Raw genomic sequence first — 15,075 nt, 5'->3', positions numbered from 1 at the left:
TTCCAGACCGGCATGCCGTACTCGATCACGGGACGGAAGATTTTTATGTAGACAGCAAGCTTGTTCTTCTGGGACAGTGTCGACCTACGGTTTATGAGGGGATACAACATTCGCAGCATCGTGCTGCACCTCGTGGCCGTTTTGTCAACTTGTTGTCGAAAGATCAGCTTGCTGTCCAAAGTCAAGCCTAGATAAACGGCCTCGTTGGACCATTTCACCGCTGTGCCGTTTAGAGCATCTTTAGCGGTGCGCGACTAAACTAAATTACATAGCGCACTATCATTACGGGGAACCTTACCGGGCGCTGCTAACCGGGATAGTAAAATAGGAGCGCTGCTTTGGAAAAGCATCGGGTGAGCAAATTTAGCCACCCGATAGTTGCGCAAGTGACAGCTGCTATTTCACAAAGTGCCATCGATGCTATCTGTTGTTTTTAACTTGTAGTTTGTTTGCCGTGGTGTTTTTGTTGTTTGGTGCGCAGCAAAGGTAATTATAAGTTGATTTCTTTTTTGATTTATCAATTTCTGAAGTGTTAAGCTCCATTCCAAATGCTACATTGGTGTCTTGATGAATCGCTTTGAAGCGGAAAGATAATCCTCGGATTTGGAAGACGGTTCGCGACATGTTCCGCGATCTTCATAGGACAGGCTTATTGAAAAAGTAAACGGTTCGCGGGAGCCGGAACTTATTTGTTGACACTTCTCATTCACTTCGGCAGTGTAGTTTTTTGAAAGCCTTGCTTATATTTGGCCACAATATGTGTCGTTCTGAAGTGCTTCTAATTGCAAAGTGATCTGAAACTCGGCCGAGAAAATTCCCTATGCCAAAAGAAGTGCTCAAGTAAGATCAGAATATGGAATTCTTAACTGGAGATTCGACCCCTTTGCCTTGCCCAGTGAAAAGCTCGGATTTAAACTATTTTTCGTATTGTATCCGACTCATATATGTTATATATTCTCGTATCATTTCTCTAAGGGCTGTCCATTATTTATGTAAGACAATTTTCAATTCTCCCTTCCCCATGGTAAGTTTTTTTATATGAATATTAAAAATAAATTGTATGGCGCGTTAGAAATCTATTTTAATGCAAGTCTCTAAAAAGTCTAGCTTTGATGTATGGTATCTGTAGTGTCTACACTTGGTTCAAACACCTTTCGGCCGATTACGCCATCAGCCGAATTCACCCACGGCTAAAAATTGCACATTTTAGAGCAGGGTTTCTCAACCGGTCCGCGGACCCCCAGGGGGGCGTGAAACTTCATCAGGGGGTCCGCGAAGCCGTTGTAAATAGATGTCAGATTTTGCTAGGGTATTGGTTTTCATGGCTACCTCGATGGTCCCTTAAATCGCAGTTGCACTGGTTTTGTGTTCTGTAACTCGATACCTTCCTAACTCGATGGTCCCTTCAATATCGAGTAAGGGAGAGTTAACTGTAGTAAACTTCTAAAAATATTCAAAGCAGTTTCCAAATGATGATTTTTTTGTAGATATCTAGAAATATATTCAATAATCTTTTTTTAGAGGTCTTCGTAGATTTCTGGTGAAAAGATACGATAATGGTTAAAAGTTTTCGATTCTTGTGGAAATCTTTCAACGAATTGCTTGAAGGATTTTTGTTGAATTCTTTCCAAGTGGAGTTCCCGCTAAAATATTATGTTGGATTTTTCTCAGATTTCTGGTGGACTCGGCTTCTAAATTCTCAGTCATTAAGTGGCTCAGTAGTTCGTCTAGCATATAATAGTTGTAGTTCCATATATCATCTGAGCAAGTAGGTTTTTCATAATTGTACTCAAAAGTACTCGTTTGCACACGTACAATAAGCTTCTTTTTAATCGGATAAGATGGAGATATTTTGAGTAAGGTTCCAAGAAAGTTAATTTTAAGGGGTCCGCGAGATGTTTCTTAAATATTCAAGAGGGTCGCGGCTTTAAAAAGGTTGGGAAACACTGTTTTAGAGCTTCCACAGAATTCATATAGACCCTAGAGAAGATCTCCCACAAAAGTCTATTTTTCAAAGATTTAAAAAAAAAAACGTCATTTTTTCAAGAAACCTTACAATAGTTCCTACTTCCTATTTTTCCAAATATTCCAGGTATTTTCATAAAAAATAGTTCAAACACGCATATACGATTACTCTAAGGAATTGCTCCAAAAATTCCTTAAAGCTTTACTGCCGTGAATCGCAAGTCAGTCCCATCTGTAAAAGTAGGCATTGAGAAAATGGGATGTGAAGTTTCCAAACTCGTTTTCCATGCGAATATTCAAAAAATTCCAGAGGATTGGAACATGTTCAAATCTCAATGAAACTTTCACAACTTGCTTTCCACTATGGTATCTTTATGAGAAAAATATTAGGATGATCAAAACACGGTTCATTTTTGGGTTACACGGTGCGGAATTCTGTAGTGGGACTGATATGCGGTTACTTTTCATTATGGGATAATTTGACTTGCTGTTTTTTTCTACTTTTTCCGAACAAATCATATTATCTCATAAGGGCAACTGAAAGAGCATTGGAAAATATGTTGAAAACTGAACTGAACTCAATTTTGACGAAAATGCAGATGGGACTGACTTGCGATTCACGGCAGTTTAGTAGATGAATTATATTATAAACTTTTCCAAGATTATATTTTCCAAGATATTGCAGAATGTCTTAGAAAAATCAATGGATGAATTTCTGATGAATTATGAACTTTCTTGTAAAATAAACGATCCTTGGAGGAATGCCTCTGATCTTCAGAAAGAAATCGAGTTTGTGAAAAATCTCTAGTCATACTCCTGAAGACATCTCCAGAGTAATGTGATGGAAATCTACAACAAAACAAGCAGTTATAGTTGTCGTAATGTTACAAGGAATTTTTATATGTCTAGAAGAGCAAGACCAGTAGAATAGCCTTCAGATTTGATGGGACGGATCAAATTTGTTACACGTAAAAGTTTATGATTGGTCGAATGTCCATGGCGGAATCCGAACTGTTCATTGACAAAAATTGAATTTTCGTTTATGTGGACCACCATTCTGTTCAAAATGACCTTTTCAAAAAGTTTACTGATGGATGAAACTGATTGTACGGTAGCTAGAAGCTTCTGCAGGATTTTTGTCTGGTTTTAAAATTGGTACAATCTTAGCATTTTTTCCATTTGTCAGTAAAACATGCCTACTGAAAACATTATATAAATATATCAACTAAGAATGATAAGCTTCTTTCTGGAAGTTTCTTGATGAGGATGTAGAAAATTCTATCATTGCCGTTTCGCAATTAGTTAGTAGTAATTTTCTTTCAATGCCGATATTGGCTTCTGAGTTTTTTTTTTCAAAACGGGCTTAGAGCCAGAATCCAATTAAAAAAAAAATATTTTCAAAATTTTGTTTCTTAATTGTGAAAATAGTTTTTTAAATTCTTTCTGCAGATCTTGCCATATAATTTTCATAGCAGGATCAAAAAACTTGAATCGGTTAAAAAATGGCTGAGAAATTGATCAAAATACAGACAGTTGAAAATATTAGAATATAAAATATAGAAAACCAAAATGTTGTCCTAAGAACAAGCTTTTGATCGTAAAAAAAAAATAAAAATGAATCTGTAGCTTCTTTTCTGGTATAGTACGAATGAGTTACATAGAATACCAATGTTGGAAAATTGGAACAAATGTCGAATATAATTGCATCTATGATTTTAGACAAAAATTGTTGCAATATTATATTGCTACGATAAATGCGTTATTTATCTGTATTAAGTCAGGTTAAGTTAATTGAAAACGTTTGTTTCTCTTATAAACAAGTGAAACCAACTCACCTGTTTAAATTCGTACAAACAAAATATTTTTCTTACATGAATAATTTTGTTAGATGAGCAACACTCAAGAGCGCATTAATTACTATAATTTTTATGTTTCCTTCCTGTAAAAAATAAGTGCCATAAATTTGAGATGAAAAGAGCAACTTAGGGTTCGACTCAGTAATTTAACAAAAGACAGTCCTATTATTCTTCTGGCGTCTCTATTGAAAGCCGATTATAATGATGATAATCTTATGATAGATTTCTGATACATTCATGAAAATGTTTGTTTCTAGCCGAAAATGGAATGTTGGAATGCGCAAATTGGAATGTTGAGTTTTTTTTTTCTAAAGTAAATGAAATTACATTTTTGATCAAATAAATTTTATGTTTTACAGAGTCATTCATTAAATATAATTTTCTTGTATTAACAATTGTGTTCAATATGTTTTCTTGAATTTCAATAATCGAATATAATTGAAATGAACTACTAGTCAGTCATTTATAACAATTATTTAGAGAAGTAACATTACAGTTCTGAAAACGTTGATATTTTAATAAATATGAAAAACATTGTGTTGGTCGGTCTCCAAAAAATTCCGGAATGTCTCCGGATCCATGTGATCAATAGCAACAATCGACACAGATTCTGAAAGTAGAAGAGTTTTTAGAGAACTTGTAAAAATAAAGAAAAAATATTTTGAGATTTGAATATACGTTTGTGGTGAGAATATGATGCTGCTAGTAAAGGGATTAATATCTCCACTATTTTTATATCTTTACTTACACTTTTTCGTTATTGCGATTGCAATTTAGTAGTATTACTATTATTATTGTTAATAATAATAATATTGTGTAATGGACCAGTGCACGAGTTCACTATCTGACGTTTGAGCGGTGCTGTGTTATTTATGTGACCATGGCAACGAGTGAATTCGGCACCGCTCAAACCTTAAATTCGTGAACTCATGCACTGGTCCATGGACCAATGCACAAGTTCACTAATTTGACGTTTGAGCGGTGCTGAATTCACTCGTTGCCATGGACCTATGCGCGGGTTCACTATTTGACGTTAGAGCGGTGCCGTGTTATTTATGGGACCATAGCAACCAGTGAATTCGGCACCGCTCAAACGTCGAATTAGTGAACTCGTGCATCGCTCCATGGGCACGTAAATAACACGGCACCGCTCAAACGTCAAATAGTGAACTCGTGCATCGGTCCATAGTAATACATATTATTATTATCAATATTATTATTTTTATTGGTATTAATAATTTAATTAATATTATTATTATTATTATTTTTATAATTATACACAATTAAAATAATAATAATTTCTATATTTTCATTATTATTATTATTGTTATTATTGTTACTGATTTTTTCCCTTGCAGAACATGAGTGCATCCAAATCCCGCGGAAAAAACTGGAGTGTAGAAGAGGACGAAGCCCTGTGTACTGCGTGGTTGAATGTATCCCAGGATGGAGCAACCGGGACGTATCAAAAACTTGATACACTGTATGAACGCATATATGAGATGTTCATAGAAATATGCACCGAGAAAAATTTGTCTTGTAGCGCAGAGTTACGAGTTCCAAGCGGACTGAAAGCAAGGTGGTTGCTCATCAGCAAAGCTTGCAGCAAGTTTTCGGGTTGCGTGGCGCAAATTTCTGCTCGCCAGCAAAGCGGGACCACACAGTCCGACGTTTTCAAACAAGCTTTCACACTCTACAATACATCAACGAAGAGTCCGTTCAGTTTGCTGCACGCGTACAAAATTTTGGAGTGTGCTCCAAAATGGAAGCAGTACGTGGACATTAAGGTAAAAAATTGCATTTTGTAAAACACACACATGCGTTTATTTACGTCATTTTTTTTTATATAACGCGGTTTTTACGCGGTACGTGGCACAAATCTCCCAACTGGTGGGAAACGTGCCTTTGTAACCCGCCTTCTGAAACACCAATTAACTTATACAGTGACTCAATTTCATAATCGTACAGGAAACTGTATTCACATCAAATTGGTAAATAACTGTTAAATATTGTATTGAGTTTAAAATACTATATTAATAATGAAGGTCATAGATGTCATCCATTATTCGACAATCATAAAATGTTTCCGTTTAGGGTGCCGGTACCAATGGTTGTAATGTACCAGTAGATTGGACTATGGAATGAACGTACATTTTTAGATAAAACCGACATGTGTTATTTTTGGTGGATAGATCGGCTCTGGTTCAGTCGATTTGCCAAATGTCAGCTTTTTACTCTATCAAAAAGTCATATAAATAATTAACGTGTACCAATATTGACTCAAGCGATTTCATGTTAAATAAAACATAGTCTTATCACTCTCTTTGTATTTGTCCCATATAGTAAAAGTTGAAATCTTTCTGTTGACGCCAAAAGATCTCGTTTAAGGCTTTTCGTTATTTTGTTATGATTTTTATAACATAGGTAGTCCACTAATGGCACCGGCACCCTACATTCATCTTTGGAATAATGAAAAAGTATTGATTGTGCGTCTAAAATTGACTCAATTCCATATTCTTACATTCTTTACACTCGGACTTTAACCTTTGTTATCTGTGGTTATATTGTGCATTAATGGTTTATTCAATTCATTGAACGATTCGTTTTTGTCAAGGCTGCTGTTTCTATTATTTCAAATAACGTATATACAGGTATTCCTCGATTACGTGGACCCTCGATTATATGGTCGGTGTTCAGACAGACTGGATCATGTGTTTTTAATGGTTTCAGGAACCCAAGCATTCAAAACGTAAAAGTATTATGGATTCTCGAATTTATGGACGTTAAAGTTTCATGTTTTATTATTTGATGTAATACGATTCTAAACATGTATTATGTACATTAAAAATGTAATGCTATGCTTATAGAAAGGCTGCACTCTGTTTTGTTACAAAATGCTAGATAAATATGAATAAGTATACTACAAGGGGCCCAGATAGCCGTAGCGGTAAACGCGCAGCTATTCAGCAAGACCAAGCTGAGGGTTGTGGGTTCGAATCCCACCGGTCGAGGATCTTTTCGGGTTGGAAATTTTCTCGACTTCCCAGGGCATAGAGTATCTTCGTACCTGCCATACGATATACACATGCAAAAATGGTCATTGGCATAGTAAGCTCTCAGTTAATAACTGTGGAAGTGCTCATAAGAACACTAAGCTGAGAAGCAGGCTCTGTCCCAGTGGGGACGTAACGCCAGAAAGAAGAAGAAGAAGTATACTACAAAGCTCTTACAAGGAACTTGAAAATATTTATTTGGAGTTTGACCCAACCAGCGTGTATTATACACGTGATATAAATAAACTATAACTTTTAACATGTTGCGTTTCACGAATTCAATACTGCTACAACTAAGTTTATAGTGATTTGCGCGAAATGTAATTATTAAAGGTCACCATTTTATTCTTTGGATTGTTCCAAAATACCACAAATTTGAATTTTTCATTTGTGGATTTAATACTTCTCAGAGATTGATCCAAGAGCGCTTCCAGAATTGGTTGTTCAATCTAGGATTTATCAACAGATTTCTCAAACAATTATGCATTATTCTTCAGATTTTTAGACGAACCTGCTGGTACAAACCAATATTGAATTTTGCCATAATAGCTCATTTTACTATTCGTATGATATTCGTTCAAGATTCTAAAAGCCAAAGCTTTTTGCAGATAAGCAAAACCCGGGTAGAGAAGAATTGCGAAAGAATAACAAAATTTACCATTAAAATATAATGTTTGAATAGCAAAATTTGTTTATTTGAAATAAGAGTTAAAATAACCAAAATAATAACTAAGTTTGTATGGCATGAATACTTTCGTTTAACTATTAGTATGACATTCATTGAAGATTGAAAAGTAAAAGTTTTTTTACAGGAAAGCTAAAAGTTTAGACTTTAATATCTAAATTTAGCATGATTGAAAAATAAACTTTTTGCTTTCCTGCAAAAAACTTTTGCTTTTTAAATCTTTAATGAATATCATACGAATAGTAAAATGGGCTATGGCAAAATATGATGTTAGTTTGTTCTCATGAATTATTTAAAAAAAAATTTAAATATCAAGATAATGACATATTTTACTGTGATGGCGGTGTTTGTTATTCTTTAGTTATTTCATGTTTTTTTAATATTTTTGCACAAATAACAAATTTTACTATGATAGTATATTTTGTTATTGATTAGTTATTACATGACTTTCAAGTATAACCCGGGTAGAGGAGAATAGCAAAAGAATAACAAAATTTACCGTTAAAATAGAATGTTTGAATAGCAAAATTTGTTCTTTGTTTGTTCGAAATAAGAGATAAAATAACAAAAATAATAACTGAGTTTATTATTATTATTTATCTTTATTAGAGTGGCTTTTCGCCCTTGGTGAGTTAAACTAACTGAGTTTGTATGGCATAGAAACTTAATCACAACATATTTACCATTGTAATAACACAATAATAGCTAATTAATAGTAATTATTTTGATATTGATTACAACATAATAACTAAATAAGCTATTCACGAATAGATCGAAATAATGGCAATTTTAGTTCTTTGACTTTAATATACTAAATTTAGCATGATTGAAAAATAAACTTTTTGCATTCCAGCGAAAAACATTTGTTTATTAAATCTTCAATGAATATCATACGAATTGTAAAATGAGCAATTATAGCAAAATTTGATGTTTGTTGGTTCTTTTTAGTATGTTTGCACAAATAACAAATTTTACCATGATAGTATATTTTGTTATTGATTAGTTATTACATGACTTTCAAGTATAACCCGGGTAGAGGAGAATAGCAAAAGAATAACAAAATTTACCGTTAAAATAGAATGTTTGAATAGCAAAATTTGTTCTTTGTTTGTTCGAAATAAGAGATAAAATAACAAAAATAATAACTGAGTTTATTATTATTATTTATCTTTATTAGAGTGGCTTTTCGCCCTTGGTGAGTTAAACTAACTGAGTTTGTATGGCATAGAAACTTAATCACAACATATTTACCATTGTAATAACACAATAATAGCTAATTAATAGTAATTATTTTGATATTGATTACAACATAATAACTAAATAAGCTATTCACGAATAGATCGAAATAATGGCAATTTTAGTTCTTTGACTTTAATATACTAAATTTAGCATGATTGAAAAATAAACTTTTTGCATTCCAGCGAAAAACATTTGTTTATTAAATCTTCAATGAATATCATACGAATTGTAAAATGAGCAATTATAGCAAAATTTGATGTTTGTTGGTTCTTTTTAGTATGTTTGCACAAATAACAAATTTTACCATGATAGTATATTTTGTTATTGATTAGTTATTACATGACTTTCAAGTATAACCCGGGTAGAGGAGAATAGCAAAAGAATAACAAAATTTACCGTTAAAATAGAATGTTTGAATAGCAAAATTTGTTCTTTGTTTGTTCGAAATAAGAGATAAAATAACAAAAATAATAACTGAGTTTATTATTATTATTTATCTTTATTAGAGTGGCTTTTCGCCCTTGGTGAGTTAAACTAACTGAGTTTGTATGGCATAGAAACTTAATCACAACATATTTACCATTGTAATAACACAATAATAGCTAATTAATAGTAATTATTTTGATATTGATTACAACATAATAACTAAATAAGCTATTCACGAATAGATCGAAATAATGGCAATTTTAGTTCTTTGACTTTAATATACTAAATTTAGCATGATTGAAAAATAAACTTTTTGCATTCCAGCGAAAAACATTTGTTTATTAAATCTTCAATGAATATCATACGAATTGTAAAATGAGCAATTATAGCAAAATTTGATGTTTGTTGGTTCTTTTTAGTATGTTTGCACAAATAACAAATTTTACCATGATAGTATATTTTGTTATTGATTAGTTATTACATGACTTTCAAGGATAACATACCAATGACAAATTTTGCTATGATTGTATGTTTTGCTATTGATAAGATATTTATGTCATATATTAATAACATAATAATGGTTAAACCAGATATGATTGCAAAATTTGTTCTTATTTTACCATTATTTTGTTATTCACCTCTACCCGGGTTGTCTCTCCATACAGCGCACAATTCAACATCCTACACAAATATTATACCTCACAACAAATCTTCCACACTTTTACCTACGACGACGCATGCTTCTCAACCGACGATTCTTCTACCTGAGGTGCGACACTACCTATATTCCAACACCAAAAACGGAGTACGCCAAAAACGGAATCCCACTGTATATCCTTCAGGAATTATACCAAAAGTTCTTTCAGGAACTTATCCAGTTCCTCGAGAAATTCCCTCAGAAGGTTTTTTTTTGTAGAGTTTCTTCTGGAGTGTCCTCCAGGAGTATCTCCATGATTTTGTCCAGGAATTCCTTCAGTAATACCTCCAGAAATTCTTTCAAGAATTTCTCTAGGAGTTCCTTCAGGAATTCCTCCTGGAGTTCGTTCAGGAATTCCTCCAGGAAGTCCTTCGGAAATTCCTCCAGGAGTTACTCCAAGTATTCTTTTGAATATTACTCCAAATATTCCCCCAGGAGTTTCTTCGGGAATTCCTTCAGAGTTATTTTCCTTCAGGATTTATTTCGGGAATTACTCCAGGAGTCCCTTAAGAAATTCCTCCAGGAGCTTCTCCAGCGATTCCTCCAAGCGTTTCACGAGAGATTCTTAAAGGAGTTCCGCTAGAGATCCCTTAGGAGTTCTTCCAGGAATTCTTCCATGAATCCCTTAAAGGATTTCTTCAAGTTCCTCCAGAGATTTTACTTTATGGATTTCTCCAGTTGTTTTTCTAGGAGTTCCTTCAGGGATTCTCCTGAAGTTTCTTCAGGAATTATTCCACGAATACTTCCAGGAGTTCTTTCAAAGATTTCTCTTAGCATTCTTCTTGAACTATCAGATTTTTTTTCTAATATGGAATATTTACGGTTGTTCCGGGTTAGTTTAGGAATCATAAAATGACCATAATGGTCAAACATTCATATAACTTAATTCGACATTCAAGAATACTTAATTAAAACTAACATGGAACATAGAAACTATCAAAACATTGTTTTGAATTTTACGGATGTTCCGGGCTAATTACGGAACCATAAGATGGTCAAAGTGATCAAACATTCATATCACTAAATCCAATATGTTAGAATACTTAATTTTAATCAACAAGGAACATATGAATAATCTTTTTTTTTTTTCAATATGGAAAATTTTACAGATGTTTCGGGTTAGTTCCGGAACCATAAAATGGCCGTAATGGTCAAACATTCAGATTACTAAATACGAATTGTAAGAGTATTTCTTTCTAACAAACAAGAGACAAAGGAACTATCAGAATAAATTTTGTTTCAGTATTTCCATTTTTTCGGATGTTCCGGGTTAGTTCCGGAACCATAAAATGGCCGTAATGGGCAAACATTCAGATTATTAAATACGAATTGTAAGAGTACTTCTTTCTAACAAACAAGAGACAAAGGAACTATCAGAATATATTTTTTTAATATTGCCAATTTTACGGATGTTCCGGGTTTGCTCCGGAACCATAAAATGGCCATAACGGTCAATCATTCATTTCACAAAATCCCCCATGTAAGAATATTTTTGTGTGAGGCTTCGCAGCAAAACGTAATCATGACAGTTTATTTCAGTTCCATTAATTATACTTGCTGTAAGGAACTCAGGATGATTCCAGGGCTCTAGGTGGCCAGGGCTAAGTCTCCGGTCAATGGGACTGCCACCAATCGGTTCAGCAGCCTTTTTCCGATCTAGAATGGCCAAAATCATTTCCTGGAACCGTTACCCAGCTGAGATATTGCATTTAGTCGCGTTTTGGAGCCCGATTTTCTCACTGTGCAGCGGGGCGGCGAAAGTAGTGGTTAGGTTGCGAAAGTTGAAAATCTTACTTTCGTCGTTTTGTAAATCCGGAAATTTAACGTTCTAAAAGTGAAAAATCGAGTTGGTTCAGAGCGATACGTGAAGAATTCTGCCTGTGAAACACGTAGGATTGATAAAGTAAGTTTGCATACTTTTTTGACTTGAGTCTGTATGAATAAATTGTCGATAATTATAACAGTTTTTCAAAAATTTGAATTTAATGTTAATATAAATCTCAGAGCAAAAACATATTTGTAGGTCCTTCTAAAAAAAGAACTCTTTGTTTTTGATGGGATTATGATTGTACTTTTGCACTTAAAAATATTACTGTATTAATAACATAATAATGATTAAACTAGATATGATTGCAAAAATTGTTCTTATTTTATCATTATTTTGTTATTCATCCCTATCCGGGATATGACCGTCATTATTGATAAGTTGTATCGAATCCCGGGTAGAATAAAATTGCTAAAGAATAACAAAATTTAGCATTAAAATAGAATGTTTGAATAGCAAAATTTGTCCTTTGTTTGTTTGAAATCAGAGTTAAAATAACAAAAATAATAACAAAGTTTGTATGGCATAACAACTAAATGATAACATATTTTGCCATTTCAATAGCAAAATACCCGGGTAGAGGTGAATAACAAAATAATAGTAAAATAAGAACAAATTTTGCAATCATATCTAGTTTAACCATTATTATTACATTAAATATCTCATCAATAGCAAAACATACTATCACAGCAAAATTTGTCATTGGTCTGTTATCCTTGAAAGTTATCTAATAACTAATGAATAACAAAATATACGATCATGGTAAAATTTGTTATTGGTGCGAAAATAATAAAAAAACATAAAATAACAAAATAATAACAAACATCTCCATCATAGTTAAATATGTTATTATTTTGTTATTTGAAAACTGTATTAAAAAAAATGTGAGAACAAACTAATATCAAATTTTGCTATAATAGCTAATTTTACCATTCGTATGATATTCATTTAAGATTTAAAAAGCAAAAGTTTTTTGCAGGTTGGAGAAAAGTTTATTTTTCAATCATGCTAAATTTAAGACACGGGAAAAATAATTTTGTATGCAGTGTGAAGTGATACATTTTATTTTTATTTATTTCTTTAGCTTATTCTAAAATTTTCTAGATCAATCGATTTGTGTACGTATTTTGCTCTTTGATATAAAACGTAATGTTTTATCTACGATTTTGATATTCATACTTACACATTGTTGTATCGATTCGTTAATTTTCATCACTTTGATTACATCGGTTAGTACATACGAATATAAATTGTCAAACAACATTTCGTTATGTAGTAGTTGACCAACTATGTGAATGCAATTCTCTTGATCACATAAAATTTCCAGAATATTGAAAAAAATGTCGTCCATGTAGATCCAAGAGTCGTCGTACTGATATCCCTGACATGCTGCTTTTGTACACAAATTTAAACCTTTAATATGTGTTTTGCTATGGGCACTAAAAGACCTCGCAATTACATCTTCATCAAACACCAGGTTACAATTCGGAACATATAGCATCTTCGGATCGAATTGAGCCACAATTTTTGGTTTCGTCCACATTTATTGAGTCCATTTTTCAACGCGTCGGTTGACATTATGTTATATACATTATGTTATATACACCCTTATTTTAGCACCCGCCTGAGATGTACTTTGTTAAATAATTTTATTCAAATTTCATAGATCGCCTGTACGAGAGACGACGGATTCTCCAGGATCCCGTAGGGATCGCCATGGAAAAATCAAAAATGATCAACAAACATATTGTGGCTGTAATCGCTAATAATCCAGCACTGCGCAACATTTCGAAGCCGCAATAGGACAGGGTAGACAGGGTGTAGCCAGACTGGAAGTGGTTGCTAGATGCCCTATATTTGCAGTTTATTCTAACATTTTAATCTCGTCTCGTCGTCGAAATGAATTTTTAAGTTTGATCATTCAAGTTATAACTGAAATAAAATAAAATCGTTTTTTAAATACCTAAATATTTTAATTATCTAAAATAGTTGAGGAATAACTTTTAACATTTTAATATTTACAAGTTATTCTGCGTTAATAACTAAATAAACCATTTTTATGCTATTGGGGTCAAAGAACTAAATTTACCATTATTTTGATCTACACCTGAATAGCTTATTTAGTTATTATTTTGTTATCAATATCTAAATAATAATATATTTTGTTATTTACCTTTGCCTATATTTTTGTTATTATTTTGCTATTACAATAGCAAAATATGATATTATTTAGTTTTTATGCCATACAAACTTAGTTATTATTTTTGTTATTTTATCTCTTATTTCAAACAAACAAAGAACAAATTTTGCTCTTCAAATATTCTATTTTAATAGTAAATTTTGTTATTCTTTTGCTATTCTCCTCTACCCGGGTAATAACAAAAGTATAGGCAACGGTAAATAACAAAATATATTATTATTTAGATATTGATAACAAACCAATAACTAAATAAGTTATTCACGAGTAGAGCAAAATTTACCTTTATTTCTTTGACTTTAATATCTAAATTTTGCATGATTGAAAAATAAACCGTTTGCTTTCCTGCAAAAAACTTTGCTTTTTAATTTTCAATGAATAGTAAAATGGGCTATCATGGCTAAATTTTATATTGGTTTGTTCGCATGAATTATTTGAATGAGGCTTTCAAAAAAAAAATATATATATATATTGACATGTTTCACTGTGATGCCGAAATTTATTATTCTTTAGATATTTATTGTTGTTTTAGTATTTCTTACAAATTTTACCATGATAGTTTATTTTGTTATTGATTAGTTATTACATGACTTTCAAGTATAACATACCAATGACAAATTTTGCTACGATTGTATGTTTTGTTATTGATGAGATATTTAATGTAATATATTAATAACATAATAATGGTTAAACTAGATATAATTGCAAAATTTGTTCTTATTTTAACATTATTTTGTTATTCACCTTTACCCAGGATTGTATCATTCAATATTTTTTACCAATGATGTGAACACAATGCCCTGTACGAATAATAATTTTGGGCCACTGTAGATAGGCAGAATATGTGCTAAAATAATACTATGTACTTTCCTGATTGTAGGTGGCGGCAGTTAACTCGTCGAAGCGTAGGCAGTCGGAAGAAAACGAGGATGATGAACCCATTTCAACGGCATCATCCAGTCGTCCAATGGGCCAAAAAGCTTCAAAAAAGTTGAAGCTGCAGCAGACACCAAATGCGGACATTGGAGCTGAGATTGTGAAGGCGAGCAATCTTCTGGCAAAAGCAGCCGAAAAAAAGGCTCTTTTGTCACGAGAAAGGACGATGGCCATAAATAGGATGGCGAATCATGCC

At 32.7% G+C, this 15,075-nt stretch overlaps 1 long non-coding RNA gene across 1 annotated transcript; it reads left to right on the top strand.

Annotated features, from left to right (window-relative positions):
* The first annotated feature begins 237 nt into the window (after positions 1-237).
* Positions 238-14,865, top strand: LOC5569769. The gene is made up of 3 exons (XR_002503006.1): positions 238-486; positions 5,180-5,608; positions 14,824-14,865. It is a non-coding gene; the product is annotated as an uncharacterized LOC5569769 (long non-coding RNA).
* Positions 14,866-15,075: the final 210 nt, after the last annotated feature.

This window comes from Aedes aegypti, chromosome 1 (assembly GCF_002204515.2).
Source record: "Aedes aegypti strain LVP_AGWG chromosome 1, AaegL5.0 Primary Assembly, whole genome shotgun sequence".
Lineage (NCBI taxonomy): Eukaryota > Metazoa > Arthropoda > Insecta > Diptera > Culicidae > Aedes > Aedes aegypti.
Note: the sequence above shows the minus strand (reverse complement) of the source record. Positions and strands in the feature narration are given on the sequence as shown.